The sequence below is a fragment of the Cyprinus carpio genome, chromosome A20 (assembly GCF_018340385.1).
Source record: "Cyprinus carpio isolate SPL01 chromosome A20, ASM1834038v1, whole genome shotgun sequence".
NCBI classification, from domain to species: domain Eukaryota; kingdom Metazoa; phylum Chordata; class Actinopteri; order Cypriniformes; family Cyprinidae; genus Cyprinus; species Cyprinus carpio.
The window spans coordinates 14,557,168-14,579,967 of record NC_056591.1 but is presented as its reverse complement, the minus strand read 5'-3'; the positions used below and the strand labels follow the sequence as shown (position 1 = coordinate 14,579,967).

The 22,800-nt window shown below is 36.9% G+C and overlaps 1 pseudogene; it reads left to right on the top strand.

Annotated features, from left to right (window-relative positions):
* Positions 1-344: 344 nt before the first annotated feature.
* LOC122149054 lies at positions 345-19,030 on the top strand (annotated as a pseudogene).
* Positions 19,031-22,800: the final 3,770 nt, after the last annotated feature.

The following is a 22,800-nucleotide window of genomic DNA, read 5'->3' as shown; positions in this document are numbered from 1 at the left end:
TTATATAACGATAACGATAATTATATTTGACATGTTTATAATAAAGAGAGAAAGGTAAAAAGTGGTTTATTTAATTCCTGCTGAACCTCGATTCCTTTAGTGGGCGCTGTGACTCGTTTGTTTACATCCCCAAGCCAACAGGATTCCTCTCCTCTTTATTCTGTGGTGCGTACGTCACAGGCGCTCTGGCTCTGTGATTGGCTGCTGAGTGCAGGTTCCTGATGTATCGCTCAAGCGGCTGGGAGTTTTCGGATGTGTTTGCATCCGTTCATAACAAAACGACCGCGTTACAGTGGAACCAGACCCCACAGACACATTCCGACCCGAAACCAGCTCCAGGGACGATGGCTCAGTGTGCAGCAGCGGCGGCGGCCAGCGGTGATGTGAACGGAGACAGCAAGACGAAGAGGAAAGTGGCCATCATTACAGGCCATAAACCGGTCAGGTAACGTGAATTCTCTTATCAACCTATGCGACGCGATGATAAATAGGCATAGTTTTTAGCTAGCGAAAGTCTGTCATAGTACTCACTTTTATGCTGTTTCAAAAAGCGTATGGCTTTCTTTGTTCTGTGGAAAGAAGAGTCAGTCACCATTCGTCGTCTTATTAGAGGAAAAAAAGATGCCTTGAATAGTGACTGAGGCTGTCAGTCCCTAACATGAGGGTGAGTAACGTTAAATGATGACTGGCTTTTATGAGACCACTCTTATCCCATGACCCTCTTGGTTCACCTGCTTTGTGGTTTTCGGTAACCATGACAACAGTAGTTTTTGCTCAAATACACTAATTACTTTAATATCGGTTTCTTTGTAAAACTATAACACTTTTTTTAAGGTAAGGAAGATTCACTATATTACGTGTTCATTTCCGTACTTATAACTGACACCCTAAACTAAGCTTACACCATGCGCGAGCGCGGCGCGCGCGAGCACTGCAGGCCGGGTGTCATTTGCATAACCGGGTGTCATTTCAGACATTTTCATGTCTGAAAATATAACATGAAGGAAATATACAGCCCATTCAGTCAAACAGACGGTTAAGCTTTATTTTGTAGGGCAACCTTATGATTAGAAATGATTCATTTAAATTATTTTTGAATGGCAGTTCACCAAAACCGCAAGTGCCACCCATAATTCAAAACGCAAATAGGCTCGTCAGGAATAAGGTGGATACTTGTATGTCTGGAATGACAATATATATGTGGCAATTTGCATATGGTAAGCAAACCTTTACATCTGTTGTGAACAGAAAGGTCTCATGTGAGCCCTTTAATTGTTAGCTGTTTTTTTTAGCTAGCCCCAGGTGGGCCCTTTTAATTGTGGATCACAGTGAACTATGTAACAGGAGACACATTGTGACACAAAATTTAATCCTCGAAAGTTCATTGAAGATATAAACATGTAGCGTCATGTTGTTTTCAAGATTCCTTAAAGAAAGGTTCAAAACTGTTCAGAACAGGATACAGGAAGCAGGCAAAAAGGATATAACTTAGGATATAAATGTTTTATGAGTCTTTATGTGTTTTTATGAGTGCATGAGGCATGTTACAAACATGGGTGTATCTAGACAATGATACTTGGTATTCAGGTTTCCACTTTGTACGTTTATGTGACCTGTCTTCATCATATAATAGCTTAATGTGCCATCCATTTTGTCCTGAGCAGTCTTTTTGGAACATAATAGTCAAAATTAAATGGTTAAAAAACTGGTATATTCTCCACTCCAATTAAAACATTTCCCACCACAATTTGACATTACAGATCCCCACTCCTCCCTCCAACTGAAAAGAAATACATCACGTAAAGGTTTCTATGACCTGTACATCAAGCACTTCAGAGAGTGTGTTTTATTGATTATTTGTTGCTAAAACAATTGGCCATTATATTTTAACACCACTTTGTCATTACTTACAGATATCAGCTACTTAAAGTGTATTCATTTTGTTGCATCATTTATTTTGGAGCTGAAATATAATACATTAAATATGCTTTACCCCCCCCCACCACCCCCCAAAGCTATTCCACAAACAAACTCTAGTGAAATATAAATAATATTTTGGTCAAGATACAGAGAGATCAAGGAAATGTGTGCTGTTGTAAAATATGACTGTTTCAGATAGTGTGTGCAGAGCCTCTCCCACAGTAACGCCATGGGACATATTTACACATAATTATGTGTAGAAACTAAACTCAAGGGCTTTATATAGTCTTCTCAGAAAGCTTGAACTTGCCTTGCCTTTAATTGGCAGTTGTTGGTGTGTTGGCGGGAGAATGAGGCACTGGGTTTGAAACAAACACACCTTTTTGCATTCTTTTGTATTAATTTAGATGCCTTCCATTCCCTGTGTGTTAATGTGCATAAGATGTTACACACATATACATGTACTTTTTAAAAGAGGTTTTGTTACACTTTAGCCAGTTTTGTATTGTCAGTGAGGTCAACTCCTAACCCCCCCCCCCCCCATACATTCATTTAATTTAAATGCATTGAGGTGCTGCCCACAGAACATCACTGCTGACGTGGTTTATTTTTTGTAAACTTGAATGCCAAGTGCTGCATACACGACGTTAATAATAACAAATGGAAAGACAAGCTCGTGACGTTTAAAATTTGCATGTGTGGATGTGGTGAGTAAATTACTTAAAGACCTAAATGTTTGCAGTAGGAAGTTGTGTTTAGCATTGGCAGACTGATGAGGGAAGTTCCTGGTTCTTATCATGATAAAAGCTTCACCGTGGGCAGAGCGCAAGCGTGTTTTGACTATTGCAACGATGTGAAAAGTCATGCAGTTTACTTGATGAACAGCAGAGGGCGGTCGAATGCAAAAAATCGTCCAGACTAAGCGATATTTACATGCACGTACTTGACAGACGATTCCCATCCGACGCCTTATAGAAGAAATACTGTTAGATTATAAAGCTGTCCTAGTTATTGTTGGAGTTTTATACATTAAGCATAATATGTTTTTTGCCAGAACACAGACCAATCAGCTGAAAGCTCGATTACTTAAGCAACAGCAACGACTGTTTATTTTCAACAGATATACATTAGTGTAATTTAATATATATATATGTATATATATATATGTATATGTGTGTGTGTGTGTATATGTGTGTGTGTGTGCGTGTGTGTGATTATGGACTTACATTTGTTTATTATTATCATTGTTATTATTAATAAACTAATGTATTGTAGTTTTGTTAGCACGTCTAAAACTGCTTATATGGCTAGAAACAAAATACTTTTTAACTGTTAAATTAGTTGACCATGTATTAGTTAAATGTATAACGAAGAAAGTTCTTGACAAACAAATATGACGCATGTAATTTATGGTAAGTTAAATTATTTTATTCCAGGCAAGTTGAGATTATAAAAAGGCATAAAAATACTTCATAATGAAGTCCAACAACTGAGACACTTCCAGTAAATTACATCTTCGGTAATCGGACCAGTTTATAAATTTTAGATTATAATTTGCTGTAGGTCTGTCACCAGAAAAACCCTCAGTGGGCACCCATTTCCGCGTATTTCAGACGCAGTTGTCATAGACAAAATGAATCGTAAAAACGCTTGGGTTGTGTGTCTTTTTGTTGACGTGCGCACTGTTAATTATCCTAAATTTGTTGCGCCCACTTGTGGTTCATAAAGGAACACATAGCCGTGTGTTTGTATTTGTGCTTTGATGCGGTAAAGAGAGAAAGACTCACTTACTGCGGTAATGGGCAAATATAAGGGCCTATTTTTCAAACAGACACATCGACACGCAGTACGTACACACACAGAGATAATACGTCACAGACAGAGAGACAGACACACGGACTGTTTTGGTTGGGCGAGTTAAGTGGGCTTATTTGATTAGCTTTCATTCTTTCCTTTACCATTCTGGTTTCCTCTGCATAAAAGCATCCACAGTTTGCCATTAGCAATCAGCCTGTGTCTCGTGCAGAGGTCTAAAGGCCTATAGATTTATCTTTATGTGGTGCATAAGTGTAATTGTGATTGCAATGGAAAGTTTTTCCAAATTAGCCAGCATTTCTGAGATGTTTCGCACATGTGGTTTGACTCCAAACAAGAGATGATTTAGAATTAAAAAGTGATTTATTTGAAAGATTTTATAATTAAGTACGAAAGTGATTGGTGGCTTACAAGGTAGGCCAGTGTGTGTGTGTATGCACAGACTGGGTGGAAATGTCGTGTCCATCTAGGTTTCCTGTCTATGAACGTAATCTGCGGGAAACAGGCAACGTTTCCCAACAGTTCTCAGCGTGACGATAAGCTGCTTTTTATCAGGGTTATGAGTCCGCGCTGCAGTTGGCAGTGGTTGTGTGTCCCACACAAATACACACACAGAGAGCCTCAGGTGGTCAGACATTGAACGGTTTGTATGTAAATGCCCAGTGAATGTGTGAAAAGGAAACAGAAATGTATCTTTAAGCACATCTTTTCCTCTGCGAACATATATTTACTAATATACAGGCACACACACGGCTGCTGGAGCTTCTCATTTTTTCCCAAAGGTCTTTGGGACTGTGCCTATATCACCCAAGCAGGAAGTAGGGGGTTGGAATGCCATGGCCGGGGCGGAATGTTCCAAAGTTCTAGAATGTGCGGTCGGGAAGTATGAGAGGGGGAAAAAGGGAGAACAAGAAGGAGACGAGAATAAGAATGAAAGAGACTCGAAAGTTGTTTATGTTTTAGGTTAAAACGTATCTTTAGGGTATGGCCGTGTCACTTTTTGACAGTCAGGTGGATTCAGCGGCTTAAATTTAGCTGTCAGACTTTCACTGACTGACACCATAGTCTTGATTAATACTCTTTTGTCTGTTTGTGTGTGATACACTCGGATGAGTTGAGTAAGCTTGTATCACACTGGCGTACAGTGTGTTTTGTAACCCGTAGGCACTCCTTGCTTATTTGTAAGCCGTCTTGTTGACTGTTTTCTTTGCATTCTTTGCAGACTATGTATGGAGCTCTTTTTAGTGAGGGGATTTTTCGTTCTCTGCTGTTAAAGGGATAGTTCACCCAAAAATGACAATTCTGTCATCATTTACCCGTCCTCATTTGACTTTCTTCTGTGGAACATAAAATGAGATATTTTGTTTTGTTAACTTTATTTATTTCTATTGCACAATTTAATACAACCATTATTGCCCCATGTGCTGTACAGAGATAGAGAAAATATTATAAATATACAAAAACAATAACATCACACAGAAGAAAACACAAAGAACTGAACATCCAGAAAGATTTAAAGCCTGAGTTATTAAATAAGTTTTTTTAACAATGATTTAAGACTAGAGATAGTTGGAGCTGATCTAATATTCACAGGTAACAAATTAAATGTTTTTGTCAAATATTTAAAAGATATTTGGTAAAATGTCCATATTTTGAAAAAAAAATTGTACGTACAATGAGGTCCACAGTTGTGTTGCATGAAAGAAAGTCATATAGCTTTGGAAAGACATGAGGGTGAGTTTCGACACAAGCGTGTGTGCGTACGTGTGCGAAAATGCGTATTTTGTTTAATGTAGGCGTGTATTCGCTGTGGTCTGGCTCATGAAATTCAGAAAGAAATGGTCATTGTGTTGCATACTCTCTTGGGTAATACTTGCTGTAAATGGTTGTGTGTGTATTTCTCAAAAACCCAAAATAATTCTCCCTCTGTGTGGTTTCAGGATGGGTCCTACCTGGCTGAGTTTCTGCTGGCTAAAGGTTATGAGGTGGGTAAGCCAATGTAACCCCGAAAGACATCCTACAAACTCGTTAGATATCATTCCCAAATTGATCTGATGCAAATATCTCACTGTCTGTTAATAATCATATATGAAAGTCATATTTTCATATGATTCTAATGTAAATGTGTTGCATCTCATTTAAATGTTCACTGTACATTTTGGTTATTTTTTTAAGATAAAGAAATACTTTACCGTTCAAAAGTTTGGGGTCAGTAAATGTTGTTTAACATTAAAAATTAAAAATAGTTTTGATGTTTTTAAAAGACATCTCTTATGCTCAGCAAGGCTGCATTTATTCAATCAAAAATACAGTAAAAACAGTATTACTGTAAAATACTGTTAACACTTACAGTAACAAAAAGAAACGTTCAAAAGAACAGCATTTATTTAAAATAGAAATCTTTTGTTACATTATAAATATTCTTAATGTCACTTTTGATCAATTTAATGTACTCTTACTAAATAAAAGTATTAATTTCTTAATAAAAATCCAATCCTTTGAGCGGTAGTGTATTTATGTTCTGTTTAAAATCATGTGTACTCAAATGAGATTAAAACTTGAAGTTTTTGTTGTTTTCGGCAGGTTCAATGGTATCCTCCGCAGGTCCAGTTCTTTTAAACACGGGCCGGATTGAGCACCTTTATCATAACCCTCAAACACACACAGAAGGAAGTGAGTTTCACATCCACACACCTGGCTAAAATATTCATGTTTTATTACGTTTGTAAATGCCCATATATATCTTCTAACCTGTGTAAAACATCACTAGGCATTGGATCCATTAAGTATAGTAAGTTGTTCATTCAGTTTTTTCAATTTATTATTTTAAGGTATTCTCCTTTATGGTTGCAGTCTAAACATTCTTAAGCACTATTTGGACGGTAATTATTTCTTTTGGGTGAAGTCTGAGAAAATCATTGGCATGGCTCCTTTGTGATAAATCAGCAGTTTTCACGGGAAAGACAAAGAAGTTTTCTATTTTTATTCATATAGGGAATGACACATACAAAATGCAGCTAAATATGGTTGTCACTCTTCTTTTAAGTGCTTAATCCCGTTCTATACAAACAACAAGAGTTCACGTGTTTATGGGAGTGACAAAATTGATGTATTAAAAAAAAAAAAAAAAAAAAGCCGGACAGTTATAGTGCCCTACAATGGGAAAATGCAGTACATACTTACAGCTCAAAGACACCAAAAGTTTCACGGGTTTCGGCGGTGACTGCTGTATTACGTACAGTAAAGATAGTTAGTTTAGGGAAACAAGCTTCCTTTGTGCCAAAATACCAACATTCTAAAAGTGTCAGATAACAGCCAGTGGTACAATTTTGGGCCCAGTTCATCCATTTAAACAAATTAATCTACATAAAATAGCATAATTTAATTTGACCAGGTTTTTTTTTTTCCTGAATGGTAGAAAAAAATTGACACGTCTGATTGAAATTGTAATAAAGTCACTTATTAGTCCCCGTGTAAAACATTTGCCATCCAAATAGGTCTTTCATTCTGTATCTGATTTTGAAAGCAAAACTGTATAAAATGAAATTCAAAGTTTTGCATAAAAATCTAGAAACTCTTATTTCCCTCCAGTCGATCTGGTGATGGGCATCTTTTTTTTCTTTCTTTCTTTCTTTTTTTTGGGCTCAGTAAACAATTTTATAAACATTTTAAACATGGATATTACCTCTTTGTATTTGGTCTGGTAGCTTTCGCCAAACTTGAGCCGATGTGGAGGGACATTTTTACTAAAACTTTCCAAATAGACGGCAAGCTATATTAGATTGCTTTGTCAAATTTAAATTTTATTCTGTGCCTCATAGACATGAAGTTGCACTATGGAGACTTGACTGACAGCACATGCTTGGTAAAGATTATCAATGAAGTCAAACCCACTGAAATATACAACCTTGGAGCGCAGAGTCACGTCAAGGTAAAACTTTCTCATTCTCACATTATCTAGCTTCCTTTCTCTATATTTCTCAGTTACACAGATGCTCTTTGTCTGTTGACTCTTAAACTCTCCTGCTGCACACACACACACACACACACACACACACGCACAAACTGTTTCATAATGACTTTGGTTTCTTTCTCAGTGTCTGTGAGGTGAACAAATGACCCCATCCAAGTAATCCTTTGGAAAGAAAAAAAATCTTAACCAAATACAGAAGACTTTTCTTTCACTCTCTGTTCCTTTACCCACACACCCCTAATGTCTAGTCATCTGGGATGAGGTCAGGGGGATGTTAGTCAGAGAGTTGGCCGTCATGGTGTGTGTGAACTTCTGTGTGGGTGCTCCACAGGGTAATTTATGGGAAACAAGCATAAACGGCAGTGGAAGAGAGAGAGGAAGATGATGGAATTAAGAAGATCAAAAGCAGAATAGGGACGAGATAATGCGGAGGGATACGAGTAAGACCGTACTATTGACGTTGTTTCCTTAGTAACTCATGAGCTCAGTCATCGGAAAAACCAATTAAATGTGTTCAACTGGGTAGGTATCAGAGAGAAACAACAGCGTCATGTTTTTGCTGCAGCTTAACATGTTTCAACCACAAAAAGAAAACAACTGAAAAGATTTGTTCATCCAAAGTCATCATTTACTCAACATCTTCTGTAAAGTCATGAGAATGAGAAAATGATGACTGAAGTTTCACATTCCATAAAAAACTTCTTTCTCAAACCACTTGTCTTCTGTGATGACAATCTGATTTCCAAATGAACCAGAAGTTGGCATTTGAATGGATTGTAGCAGACAGCCAATTATATTGTTGGTTAATATTATTTTAGCCCACTCGTGCAAACTGCATTTGTTACATAAGAAAAATTAAAGTCATTTTGGAGGCAGAAAACGTTACTACATTTGATGAGAGATCATGGAAACTTTTATAGAACAACATGCACTGATGAATCATCCATAATAAGACCGGAGACATTGTTATTGAGAAAGTGAATCGAGTGAGTTTTTGATTTCCTCTTGTCAAGCTCAATCACACAGAATGCGATTTTGATGGACATGTTTTTGCTCGCATTTCATGTCTTTTCCGGTGTATCGCACATGACACAGCACACTTTTTGTTAAATCCTTCTTTAGACTGTACTTTTTTTTCACTCCACCCCCCCTGCATCTCTCATTTTAAACACAAATATGCATCTTGTGTGAACAGCCCCTAAAGTTATTCTTACAGTTTTACACAAAAAATTGTTCTTACACAAGAATTACCACTTGTGTTTAATAACCACAGTGGCTTTAGAAGTATTGGAATACATTTGGACACTCAAGTAAAATCAAAAATCTGCAAGCACATGATGCTGTGGCTCAGTGGTAGAGCAATGCGTTAGCAGTGCAAAATGTTGTGGGGTTCGATTCCTAGGGAAAAACAGATGTTAGGTAAAGTATGTTAGCCCTGAATGCACTGTAAAGTCGCTTTGGATAAAAGCGTCTGCGTTAATATGTAAATGTAATGATGCTTTTTAAGTTATACTACTTTTTTGAGGCAGTTTTTATGGATAAATTTACTGTAAGTGTTTTTGAGCTATATTTCTTTAAAACAAATGTGACTTGGTTTGATATTTTGTTCTATAATTCCAGTGCATTCATACATTTTTAAATATGGCTTAACTGTTCAAATACTTTTTAGAGTCACTGTTTGTCTAAAATGATTCATGAGCCTCAGTGGTTGGCTGTGTAAGTCAGTAGGATGGAAAGATCCAGACTGCACCTGCGGGCTGAAAACGTACAGTTAAATACAGCAGCTGCCGTAATATGGAACTAAATAATTCAGGTGGAAACTCACTGAGAAACATTGGCCAGCGGACAGGCATCCATTATAATGAATGAGAGGTGTTCTGGGTGTCCCATCAGGAGGATCATCTGCTGTGATGATGGATAACAGCAGGATGCTCACCATCACAAATGGATTTTGTACCGCAGTGACTCCTCAACATAAAGAATAAAAAGTACTTTAAGCACAGACATAGGTGTAAGGGAGAGTAGTTCGTATTTAAAGATTGCTGTCATACTACGAAAACCGCAATCAGGATTGCTATGTGGAGAAATAAACAAGCTTGATTTAATTACACCATCAGTTTAGGCTTGTAAGTGTGTGCGTTAGGCAGGAGTGCTCATTAAAGATAGCCGTTTCAATCAGTGCCGCAGTAATGAATTGGAAGATCACTGCTACTCTCTGATTGTAGTTTACATTTTTTACTCACCGCACTTTGTTTGGATATGGCAGAAAGAGTGGCAGAGAAAACACATACACACACATGCTCGGTTTCCAGTTTTTACACACAGGGGTCAGCAAAGTGCTATTTTGTTTGAGAGTACCACTTGGCGGTTTTTGTAGGATATTCGTTTATGCTTACAGGAATGTTTCAGGAAGAAAGTGATGTGCTTTTTTTCCTCCATGCACATTCTGTCTTTGTCTGTGAGCATTTATATAGTCTTGTTTAAGTTATTCAAATAAATCAGATGAATAAATGACAGAAGGACGACAAGCATTAAGATTGTAATGAGCTATGACTGAGTTGAAATAAAGTCACGGGGAATTCAGGTCTAATGTTGCATAACAACATTTGATTTTCTTGAACTCACTCACTCTCTGCAATTAACATGGATATATATAGAGAGAGAGAGAGAGAGAGAGAGAGAGAGCGAGAGAGAGAGATAGTTTACAAACTAGTCCTGCTTTTGTCCTTTCCTTGTTAGTTGCACACTTTTAACATTTAATATTTTTATTCGACGTTGTAATAAAATTCATGCAGAATTTAAATTATTGTCTGAACTTAAAGAAAAATTATGGCAGTACAAAATGTTGAATTTAATCAAAGCGTTTTTAGATGCAAACAGTATTCGGTACAAACAGACATAGTGTGTGTATATAATTATGTTAAGTAAAAGTTTAAGTGTATTTTCAGATAATAATATTAAAGAAATTAATGCTTTTATTCAGCAAGGATGTATTAAATTGATCAAAGGTGACAGCAAAGACATTTATAGTTTTACAAAAAAATATATATTTTAAATAAATGTTGTTTTTTGGGCTTTCTATTCAAAGATGTTAAGCAGCACAACTGTTTTCATCATTGATAATAATAAATAAATGTTTCATGAGCACCAAATAAACATATTAGAATGATTTCTGAAGTATCATGTGACACTGAGACACTGCTGATCATAAGAGGCTTCTTTCAAAAACATTAAAACATTTTTACCGTCCCCAAACCTTTGAATGGTAGTGTATATAATACACTATAATAATTCTGTTTTGTTATGTGCCTGAATAATATCTGTAAATCTAATAATTAATTTAAAATTTATAAATATTAAAATGGAAAACTTGCAGGGCAGCACCTGTTAACATGCATAACAACATGAAATAGAAGTTGATAACAGTAATAAAAGCACTGAATTATTCAGGTGTGGGATATACCAGCTTCAGGAGGTCTTTTTGTGCAAACACATGGAGAGATAAAGCCGTCTATTTACATGTGAATGACTCTCATGGCAGGACCTTGTCTTCAGCATGTTGTTTGGCAGGAGCACAGGAACAGTACAGTAAACAGGAACAGTAAAAGAATAGCTGTAAACCATAATGTGGGTTTAACATCAGCATACGACCACGGCTTTACTACAAAAAGAGCATAGTGTACTTTACATGCAAGGTTTAAACCTTGCGGTTATTATCAAATAACCACAAATAGAGCTGCCTTGTGGGATAGCACACTACAATTAGTCACGTTCGACCACGTCAAACCTAGATCACATAATAAACTGAGTTGAAATGGCACTTTTTTAGGCTGAGATTGAGAGCCAAGTAACACACACACACACACAAACAGAGGGTTGCAAAGTGTATTTCTATGAAAGTCCATAATTTAATGTATCCTAGTTGATTAACAGAGCATGATGCATAATTCAGTTTCTTTTCAAATTGAATTTGAGTGTTTTGTTTAATGTTAAAGTAGTTCGGATTTAATTAAGAATCTGAGAACACAAAATATTGGTGGTATTTGTGCTAGTATTGTTCTGTGTTATCCTTTCTGTTACCTCCAAGCATTTAGTATGTTTCTCTTCAACTCTGAAAAACTGTATGTGAATATGTTTTTGTGTTTGCACAGATCTCTCTTCAGAATCTGTTAGCACCGGCAGAATCTGTTTGTCATAGTGTTGTGTACAATAGGGGGTGATTGGCATACACTTTGTGTTTGCATTTGGATTAGTACAGATCTGTAGCTAATATGCAGTTGTTGGACTGGAGCGTTGCAGTATGTATCATGGTTTTGTGTTTTTTTTTTTGCGAACGTGTTTGATGTGTAATATAATTGTTGTTTTGGGAAGACTTTAGCATTGTGTGCATGTTTGTAGATGGATGTTACACAGCAAACAGGCAAGAGAATGCAGGATTGAGTGACATGCTGAATTAATCCTGACTTGGGTGAAGTGTAGCATAAGAATCTTTTCAGCTAATCAGGCTAATGACGACAGAATTTTTAATAAGGTTGTGTGTAGGAGACTTTGTGTAACACTAGCCAACTGGGTGTGTCTAGCTAACTTTCACACAGATACTTACAGTTAATTGCTTGTGTAAATCATTCCACTCTTGTCACCTGCAACGACTGACGTCACCACCAACAAACAGACCTTTATTCAGTGGTGTTGCATCACGTTAAAAAATGAGTTTGATTTATCTAATGACAGATTAATTATGAGAGATAAAAATCTCTGCACTGCCATCTCTCCCACTCATTTAAGGGTGGGAAATGCAGATGCATTTTAAACATGTTCGCTTGTTTGGTAGACAATGTTTCGTAAACATGCTCATTCAGACACTGGAAGACACATAACATTTAATCCCCTCCCCATTTGCTCCTCAATAGATTATCATTATAATCTTATAGTTTTAACTCATTATTTTTATATGAATATTTAGATTTTTTTAATTTATTTAATCATAATTATAATAATTAATATTATTATTATTATATTATATATTATAGTTAAAGAGACTTTCTTTTCTCAGTAGACTAATCATTATAGTTTTTAGTCATTCATTTTTATATACATTCTTTTACGTTCTTTTTTGGTTTCTTTATATTCTTTTATTCATGACTTTATTTTTTGTATTCACTTATTTATTAATCCATTTTATATGTGTTATTTGTTTGTTTTTATATTGATTTGTATTTGTGTGTATTCATTTTATTTATTTATTTTCATGTATTTTGTTTAATGAATCTTCCACTGATAATTAGTATGTGTGCATATTATGTTGGCCAGTTTTAGCATGCAGTAGACTGTGGTATGACACTTCACAAAGTTTGTAAATGGCAACAGAATGGTGTTGTTGGGTATGAGTCACTCAATTTTGAAAAGAAATAACCCCAAAAAAGTGTCATCTTTGGCATGTGGCAACATAAAGAGCATCAAGCTGTGATGGCATTAATCCAGGGATTAAAACGGCATTAAACTTGTCAAAAATATACGGCAGTTTTAACATCTTTAGCTTCACGTAAGCCTTTACGCTTCACATTAGACAAAGGAACACAAGTATGGTACACCTTGTCTTTCTGGAAATATTCAGTCCTAGAAAATGGGTTAACATGGCTTGACTTATCAATGTCGAGCTCTTTTAAAATTTTGGAAAGAATCTGACTGACATGGTATGTCTGATTAATATGCCAGTCATTGTGAATTGGTAGCACAAGATCCTCAACGCTTGATTGAGAGATGGAAAATAGCCGTTTACAGAATAAAAGCAGGTATTGCAACGAACAATTCATCCATTGTGCGGTGTAAAACGGACACATTCCTGTCCTCATGCCCTGCCCTAAGGGAGTTAACATTAGTCAAGAGAAGCATTTAGTATATACTTTTTGTTTTGATTATTATTACTATTACTATTTTTATTGTTATTTATTGTTACTAGTATTATTGCCATTACATCAGGTAATGACCTTGGCAAAAATGTTGAACAAAAGTAAGGAATGAAAGAACTAAAAGAAAGGGTGGTACAGTAGTTTGAATCTTAGCATTACCATAGATGTTGGCTCAAGTGATTGGAGGACTGATCAGGAAATATTCAGCTGCAGATTAGTATCATAGTGTGTGATTCCAAAGTAAACTCTAAAAAATGATTAATGATGATTAAGATTGTGATGAATGTAAAGTAGGATGCAAGAGAGAAAAAACCTAAGCCACCAGTTATTACGTTATATACTGTACAGAGAAATGTTATTAAAGCCTCAAGGTTCATTTTTGCTTCTCATTTATAGCAGAAACCTCTCTGGTTCCTTTCTGTTGTGCAAATCTTTGCGCTCTCTCTGTAGTCAGCGCTGGTGCCACTCGTCTAGCAGGGCCTTTAGATCTATACTCTGTAAGTCTGAGATCTACAAGTATGGCTCAACAATAAGTATATTTTTTCCTAGTCAGCCAGCAGTTTCAATATGTGCTGCCCGGCCAATATTTTCACACACACCCCACCACATAAAAATGATTCCTTTTATTTTTAGAAACGGGTGACTGATAAATTTTCTATTTCATTTCTTTTCTTTTTACACAGCTACTTGACAAATAAATTTTAGTAGAAAACAGATTTGAGTAGAAACATTTTTTTTTATAGAGTGCCTAATTATACAAGAGACTTTTACAGATATGTAGGAAATCATTTGCCTCGGGCGATGGTCAGTTTTGTGATAATTATGCATAAATCAGACCAATCAGAGTCAAGTATTTCAGAGTGCTGTTTGATCATTTTAATTTGTTTGCTGTTTCTTGACTAGTCATTATCCTCTTCTTAAACGTATCTATGTTAGCCATCTAGATAACATTACATATTTAATTCAGAATTTGCAACAGCAATGTTCAATACACAAAAACATCATTAAAAACAAATGGCTTAGAAGGGTCGCCAATTGGACAAGTGACAGTCAGTCTGAGATTGTGAGCTGTGTTGTTTTAGAAAGTTTAGTGGATGGCATATAATAACACACACATTTGGCAAAAAAAATTATATATGGTAATGAATTTGGTCTGGAGAGAGACCTACTAGACACCAGAGTATATAATTACAACTATTTATAGCTTGGAAGCATTCATCATCTTCTCTCAAAATAAACAAGCAGGTCAAGCACTCATATTTGATATTTTTGTGTTGATCTTATTGTGCTCAGTGCTTTTAACAAAACTGAGGTGGATTGATGCTCAGCGATGCAGGTCTTGGCATATCAGTTTGAACGTTGTCAGTGTTTCAAACAGTGTTTAGCATGTTGCGTAGGCTTCTTGACATACAGATAAGCACACACAATAACTCACCTCATTCTTCCGAGCTCCTAAATGACAGCATCTGTCAACTGTCATGACACATGTGCTGTGTGTGTCAGGGAGCTGGTTCAGTCAGAGACCACTCACATGGTGGTAGTGGTTGGTTGCTGTCAGCACAAGGGTTAACCGTCAACTGTCAGGAGCTGAACAGAACCTTGTGTGTGACAGTGCTGTTCTCAAGCAAATGAAATAGCATGAGTAAAATCTGGCTGGATTATATGGATTGCACCTATACTCTGCCTTTAGAAGTGTTTGCTCAAAACCAGACCTGAACACCTTTGGGATGAAATTTGAATGCCGACTGTTATCCAGACCATATCACCCAATGTCAGCATCTCTCTGAAGAGGTAACAAATCCAACTGCCACGCATGTTCCAAAAATTGAATGTGCTTTTTGAAAATTAAATGTTTTAACAAGCATGCGGTGAGGTCAGACATGATGATTGGTGATGGATTGGCATGCTCCTCCAATTCATCCAAGAGGTTTTCAAAGGGGGTTCAGGCCTAGACTTTGCAGGCCAGGTCAAGCTCTTCCACACCAGATGTAAATAATTGAATATTTAAAAAAAAAAAAAAAATGCATGCTTTTTTTTTTTTGATTTTTTTTTTTGTATCTTATAAATAAGTAAATAATAAAAATGTTTAATTTTTAAATACATTTCTTATTTATTTTTATGTAATTAATTATAATTTAATTTAATTATTATTAATAAGACATTAAAATAAATTAAATATTTCTATTATAAAATATTAATATAAATTACATTTAAAAATAAAATAAACAAATCTTTAGTTTTCATTTTCATATAAATATTAATATAAATTAAATTTAAAAATAAAATTAACAAATCTTTAGTTTTCATTTAAATTATTCATTTAACTTGGTTTATTTATATCTTTTTTAAATTAAGTTTGATTTCAAATTATAAAATAAAAAAGATCTCTAGTTTGGAGTCAGTAAAGGGGGTTCATAATACCCCTTCATAAGAGCTGTGGGGCTATATGAGATGAAAAAGGTCGCAGAAACACTGTCTTATAGAAAACATAAGATGTGTTTTTACAAAGGATGGAGACAGTTTAAGGACATTTGTAACCGGGCTAAATGATTCCCTAATTATTCACAGTCGTGGTTTCTCCCCTCCCTCCCTCCGTTCTCATACACAAGCATGTGTGAGCTCTGCGATTGCTACAGACAACTTGCGCCTGGGGCAACCCCAACCGCCAGCCCATAATGATCCAGGCTGTTGCCATGTTTACATGTGTGTTTATGTTTGAGGAAGGAGTGAATGATGAGGTGAGCGTGTCTGGTTGAGCAGGCAGAAGAGCGAGGGAAGTTGGTGTCATCTCAAGCATAGATTTAATTAGCTGATGAATTCCAATCCTGACGTCCCGAAGCCGTGAGGACTGTAGGAAGTAGTATCAACACGAGGGTAAGCACTATTAGGTAGAGCCGAAAGAGCAGAGGGTGTTCACTTGTGCACGAGTCGCCCCGGGCCACGGGGACTTTCCCCGATGTCAGACATAAATCCCTGCCCCCTGACAGTTCCAAGTTGCTGTGGAAACACGAAGAAACTGGCTTTTGCAGCACAATTTTCTATCTCCCGTTCCTATCTTTCTCACTTCAGATAACGTGGTAAAATGTGGCTACACTTAAAATAAATAAATTCCCTGTAATTTCCACATCTTTTCTTAGCCTACAAATGCATAGAGAGGGAGCAAAATTTGGAGTGCGCAGCACACATAAACTCGCATAAGCGCAATGGCTACTGCTACCAGTAACAGTTGGAACGAGCAAATTCTATGGTATCAGTGTTCCTTGCTAATAGCAATATTTTGTCATATTTATGACATTTGAAATCTGTGTCATGGCTGTTTGTTTGGGAGAAAACAATGCCCAAGAAATGAAAACTTGCTTGCGGCGTGGCAAGATGCCGTGAAAAGCTCTCCGCACAATCTGAAGAAATAAATCTTCTTGTACCTGACAGAAACATGTCTCTCTTAGTTCTAACTGGGTATGATTGAATTGTTTTGGCTCACAATTAAAGAGCATGTTTGCACAGTCCAAAAAACTTAAAGCTATTTCCCCAGCAATGGTAATGATAGCTTTTGGATGAGTGCCAAGCAACACAACTAAAGTCAATCCATTGCCGCAATTATAAGGATTATCTGAAAGTGATGCGAATTTGCATTGTGAAGACACTTAAATATCGTTTCAGTCTCACGTAAATCAGCTGTCAGTCGCATTTGTTTTCTCTCTCTGAGGGTGGTTACAGATGTGCACTATGGGTATTGTCGTAGATCATCTGCCTGTTGCCGAGGGTTTGTCTCGATGGAAAAAACGTGTAGGTGCGATTCTAAGAAGTCTGTCCAATTTGAGGACACAGGTTAGATGAGTTAGTCTCTCCCTCTCTTTCTCCTGCTCAGTTCTGTCTGTCTTTCTGTTTCTTGCTTTCTCTCCCTATCTTAAACATCTCAGTTTCAGTCAGGGATTCCCCGACTCGCTCGTGTTTGGGAATTGAGTATGTCTGAACTCGTTAAAATAGAGCAGAGACCTTCTCGCTCGAAATCTGTTTAAGGTTCAGATTTTCAGTTGATAGTCAGTTTTGTTTGAAAAATCTTTAGATCAAAAACGATCTTTAAAAATCAAACTAGTGATTTTTCCTTTTAAAAAAAAAAAAAAAAAAAAAAACTAATGCAACCTTGTTACATAATATTGTGTTGTACATTTGATGACTTGGCAATTATATGTACTGAATGCCGTTATTCCTATACAACATTTAGTTGTTTCAACCAGTTTACATAAGCTAGAAGACAAATTGTTTGGTGCTCTGTGTGTTTTTCCAGTAACAGCAGAGCATACAGCTCTATGCAAACAAAGACACTTGATATCAACTAAAGAGAAGAGTCCTTCTCCCAGCTTAGAGGGTTTAGCACTGAGTTTTATTACCAGGCAGTTACTTGTTTTCATTTTTTCTTAAATTGTTTGTTTTTGGTAAATCCTTGGCTTATGTTATTGAGTTATGTCAACGGACTGAATTGTATTTAGCCATTTACTTGTATACTTTTGCATTTAAGTCTTACGCATAAATGCCTTGTGTTTGTCAGATCTCCTTTGACCTTGCTGAGTACACCGCAGACGTTGACGGGGTAGGGACCCCTACGGCTGCTGGATGCAGTGAAGACCTGCGGTTTAACTGACACCGTCCGCTCCGCTTCTTACCAGGCCTCCACCAGCGAGCTCTACGGGAAAGTACAGGAAATTCCCCAGAAGGAGACCACACACCATTTTACCCGCGATTCCCCTTATGGTCAGCACACCACACATCTAAAAACATGCTGTGTTTTTACATTTTTGGGGTAAATAAATAAATACACAGATGTATTTGTATATATATATATATTATATATTTTTTTATTTTTATTTTTTTTGCAGGTGCTGCTAAGCTCTATGCATACTGGATAGTTGTAAACTTCAGGGAAGCCTATAACCTCTTTGCTGTGAATGGGATCTTGTTCAATCATGAGAGTCCTAGAAGAGGTCAGACACACACCACACACAAGATGAAAAAAACTTTTCATCTTTTTTTTTTAGTTTGTTTTGTTCTTAGAACTAGTACAGGAATACTGAGATTAGGGGGTCACTTTCTGATAAAAGTACGCTTGATGTGGTTTCATTTTCATTTGGTTTTGAAAAATGTGCAGTAACCAACAGTCACTGCTATGTGTTAGACCTCATATTTTTATCACCTCATTCATCAAAACAGGCATAAGTTCTCCTGGACTCAACCTCGTTTTTTAAATTTCATATCAAAATGATAGTAATGAACAGTGGGAGTTTAAAAATGAAAATCTTGCATACAAATGTATTAATAATTCTTGAATGCTTCCAGTATGTTACAAGTTCAACCCAAAAATCAAAGTTCTGTCTTCATTTACTCATCCTCATGTCGAATGTATGACACAAAAAACATATTTTTATAAATTTTAATTTTTGGGTTGTGAACTTTTTATTTAACCCTACCCCTCCTACAAAAACCAAGGATCAATAAAATTTAATGTTTTTGAAAGAAGTCTCCTATGCTCACCAAGGCTGCATTTATTTGATCAAAAATACAGAAAAAAACATTAATATCCTGACATGTTGCAATCGAAATGTTTTTGCTGTCATTATGTAAGTATCAATTTCTTAGAAAGTAAAATCTTACTGACCCCAAACTTTTCAGCGTATTGAAAAAAAAATAAATGTAAAAAATATACGTAATGTAAAAAAAAAAAATGTTACGTACCGTAATGCTCACTACACATGCAAATATGTATTTTAAGGAAACAGATTCACTTTAATTCATTTGTAAAGTACAACAACCAAAGGATGGATTACAGTAAGGCACATTCATACTGTACAGTAAGACATCCTCATTTTGGATTAAATTGTCTTTTTAGGCATAAAGCTTTCAAAGTTTGCTCAAATAACAAATCTTTGCTACTAGATGGAACCTCTGAAGTGTGAATATGCCGCGAACAGTCTGTTAGTGCCTTGATGACAGTCTTGGCGCGACAGAACTGTTTACACTGCAAGTGTGTGGCCTTACACAGCAACTAGATCTCTCGCGTTATAAATGCTTTAAGTGTAGATATTGTAATGCAAGTGACAGTTTTGTTGAGTCACAGAATCCAACTTCTCTAGATGTCAAGATGGCTCAAGTTATGATTGTAAGTGATGAAACATACAATATGTCAGCTCTGCAGCCTACACCAAAGGGAAGCGATGCTAGAGTCCAGGGAGAATGTTGTATGTGTGGGCCAAACCCATTGTGATTGGTTTACAGGGGATTATCATGACACAACTTTTGGTAAAGGTTGCAGCCATGACATCTTCTCAACAACAAGAGTGTTGTTCTGTGCTGCCACCCACAACCCCAGAGCACAGGAAGAGCGGTGATGTCATCCGCTAGCATTAGTGGTGTGGATTTTAAGCCAGTTACACAAACGTAGCCAAACTAGACTGTCTAAGCGTGTGCGTATATGTTGAAGGAAGATGAGGAAAGAGGGAAGTACAAGGATGGAGGAGTGTTAGATGTAGCTAGATAGGGAGAGAGATAGATGGGATAGTGTGAAAAAAGCCAACTTCATTTCCTGTCCGATCACAGTGGTAGCCTCCCTTCATTGGGCGGGTCGGCAATGATGAGATAATCTGGTTTGGAATTCACTTCGGAATTTCAGCCAGTGTCTGCTTTCACCAATAAACAAACTTGCTCTGAAAGTGTTTACGAAATATGAGAAGAGTAAAATAATCTGTTACAAATCCACCACAGAGACGTCTGGGGTGTGTGCGCATGTGAAAGCAGTTACACTTTGACACCTATTCAGGTTCGTCTGTCTAATAACAGTGAGTAAAGTTGCTGACGAGAGAAACGGTCGTGCCAGTCAATGAGACGACATCTAAGGGCTCCTCCATTACCCACTCATCTCTCGTCTTTTGTTCGCTCACGTTCCCTCTTTCCTGTTGAAAGACGAGCGTTTTAAGAAGTTAAACCTCTCCAGGTGAGAAGGACTGCATCTGTATGAATGTGTCGATGGACCTCTCACCTATCGCAGACACACACACGCACATGAGATGTTTTCTCTCTTTCACTCGTCATCTTCCCGTCTCACACACCTGTGTTTGTGTTGTCATGTTGACATGGCAACAAAGAAGGGAAGTGAATGAGATGCTCCTTTAATGTCTCAATTAAAAACATCTCTCCTCACCTTGTATCTCTCTTGCTTTCTGTTTCTCCCTCTCTGTCTCTCCGACACACACTTCCACATGCGCTCCCAAAAGCTGACGTGTTTGGTTACTTGGGGCTCAACGATAAGGTTTTTTTTTCTGATTCTGATTTTTTCTGGGCCAGTTGTTCAGATTTCTACTTGACCTGCCAATATTTTCACAGACCCTTACATAATTATTTTATTATATGCGTACATTTTATTTTATAAAATATTTTAAGAAAGACAAAACCACCGCACACTACTTTAACCTTTTTATAATAGTTAGTTTAGTGTGTTTTATAATATAATTTATTTATAATTATGTAACAAACAACTTTTTTTTTTTTTTTTATTAGGTGTGAGAGGTTAAAAAAAATTTGTATACAAGTATTATTATAGAACATGCAACTTTTATTATATTGTATTAAAGAACATAATTATTTTACATTAATAATTTTTGACATTTCTAATGTTATTTATTTCGTATTAATTAAATAAAAAATAATTATTATCATAAAGTTTCCACAAATATAATGTTTTTTTATTTTTTTCACCCCTCATCAAATGTAAATCTTTCTTTAAAAAGAAAAGTTTGGAATAATAACCTGAATTATATGGTTATATTTTGGTGTTTTCTGTATGTAGCTATACTGAAAACACAAAGACAAAATGTTCAACTACAAGACTAAGTTTTAAGCTTTCCAAGGCATAATAATGCATATTATGTGCTTACAAAAAAGTATGATATGGCAGTGAACCTCCTGACCCAACTAGGACAAGTGGCAGTTTAGTCAGCTGGTTCTCTGAATTATTGAGGCGCTGTACTACTATTACTGGTTTGACACTGTACCTTTCCAGTTCTGAAAGAGAGCAGGGCACTGCTAACATTATCACATTTTTAAAAAATAAAAAAATGATTGTTTTTACAACATCACCAATAATTTTTCAGACATGTGTCAAGAAACAGGAACGAACAAGGCCTTGTAACTGACAGTCATTTTTTTAACGTGCTGGAAACTATCTGAGTGTCAGCGACTGATAGACCCAGACATCTTGACCGCACTTTATTTCCACCTGGGTTTGGCAGGGCGTCTTTCCATCCGTTAGAAATTTCGCCTAGATACTCAATTTTACCCTCGGTCAGTCCTCCTAAAATGTGCACTGACAGCCGCTGGGCACCTTTTGCCGCTAACATGCACACCTGCAGGTCTGCAGCCGTGTTTTCAGAGCTTTGCCCACGATCCCGTCGCATAATCATCGGTCTAAGCCAGGCCTAAGACGCTAAAACTGGGTTGTTTTTAGTCTTGATGACGAGCGAGCTGCGGTCGACTCACTGGTGACTCTGCTCCTCGTCATGGCTTCCCACCATTGTGTTAAGAGACGGGCCCTAATACACTCCGACTGGAAACAGGAGCCGGTGCACGGAAAATGGCGCTGTCTGGACTTTTAAACACACTTGCACACAGACGCATAGCCGGCCCATTATTGTGGACCACGGTTTGGTCAATCGGCTTCGATTTACTTTTCCCCCCTCTTTTTTTTTCAAACATGAGGTATTAATTTTGACCCAAGCCCGTGAACAGAAATCAGATCCTCTGCCCCCCCACCCAGTGGTTTGTCTGTGACGATGGATTGACCTGGCTGTTTACAGTGTGGTATTTTGAAACCCTTCTTTTACATGCCAAGCTCACGCACCTCTGGTCGTGAGCTGCGTTTAGCACGGATTAGAAAGAGCCCTTTGTGATAGCAGCCCGAGCCTGCGCACGGGGGGCCCATGACGGACATCCTGTAAGTGGAAAGAGTTTGTCCACTTATGATTTTTTGGTTTACATTTCATTTCAGGTTACATTGCAGATCAGGGCTCGGGCGGGGGGGTAAAGATGAGCTGGCCTAGGGCTGCTGGTTTCTATGACATTTGATTGTGAATTCATGCTTATTAGTAAAAACTGTATTGCTATTTTTTTTGGTTAAAGACAACTTAACATTTGATT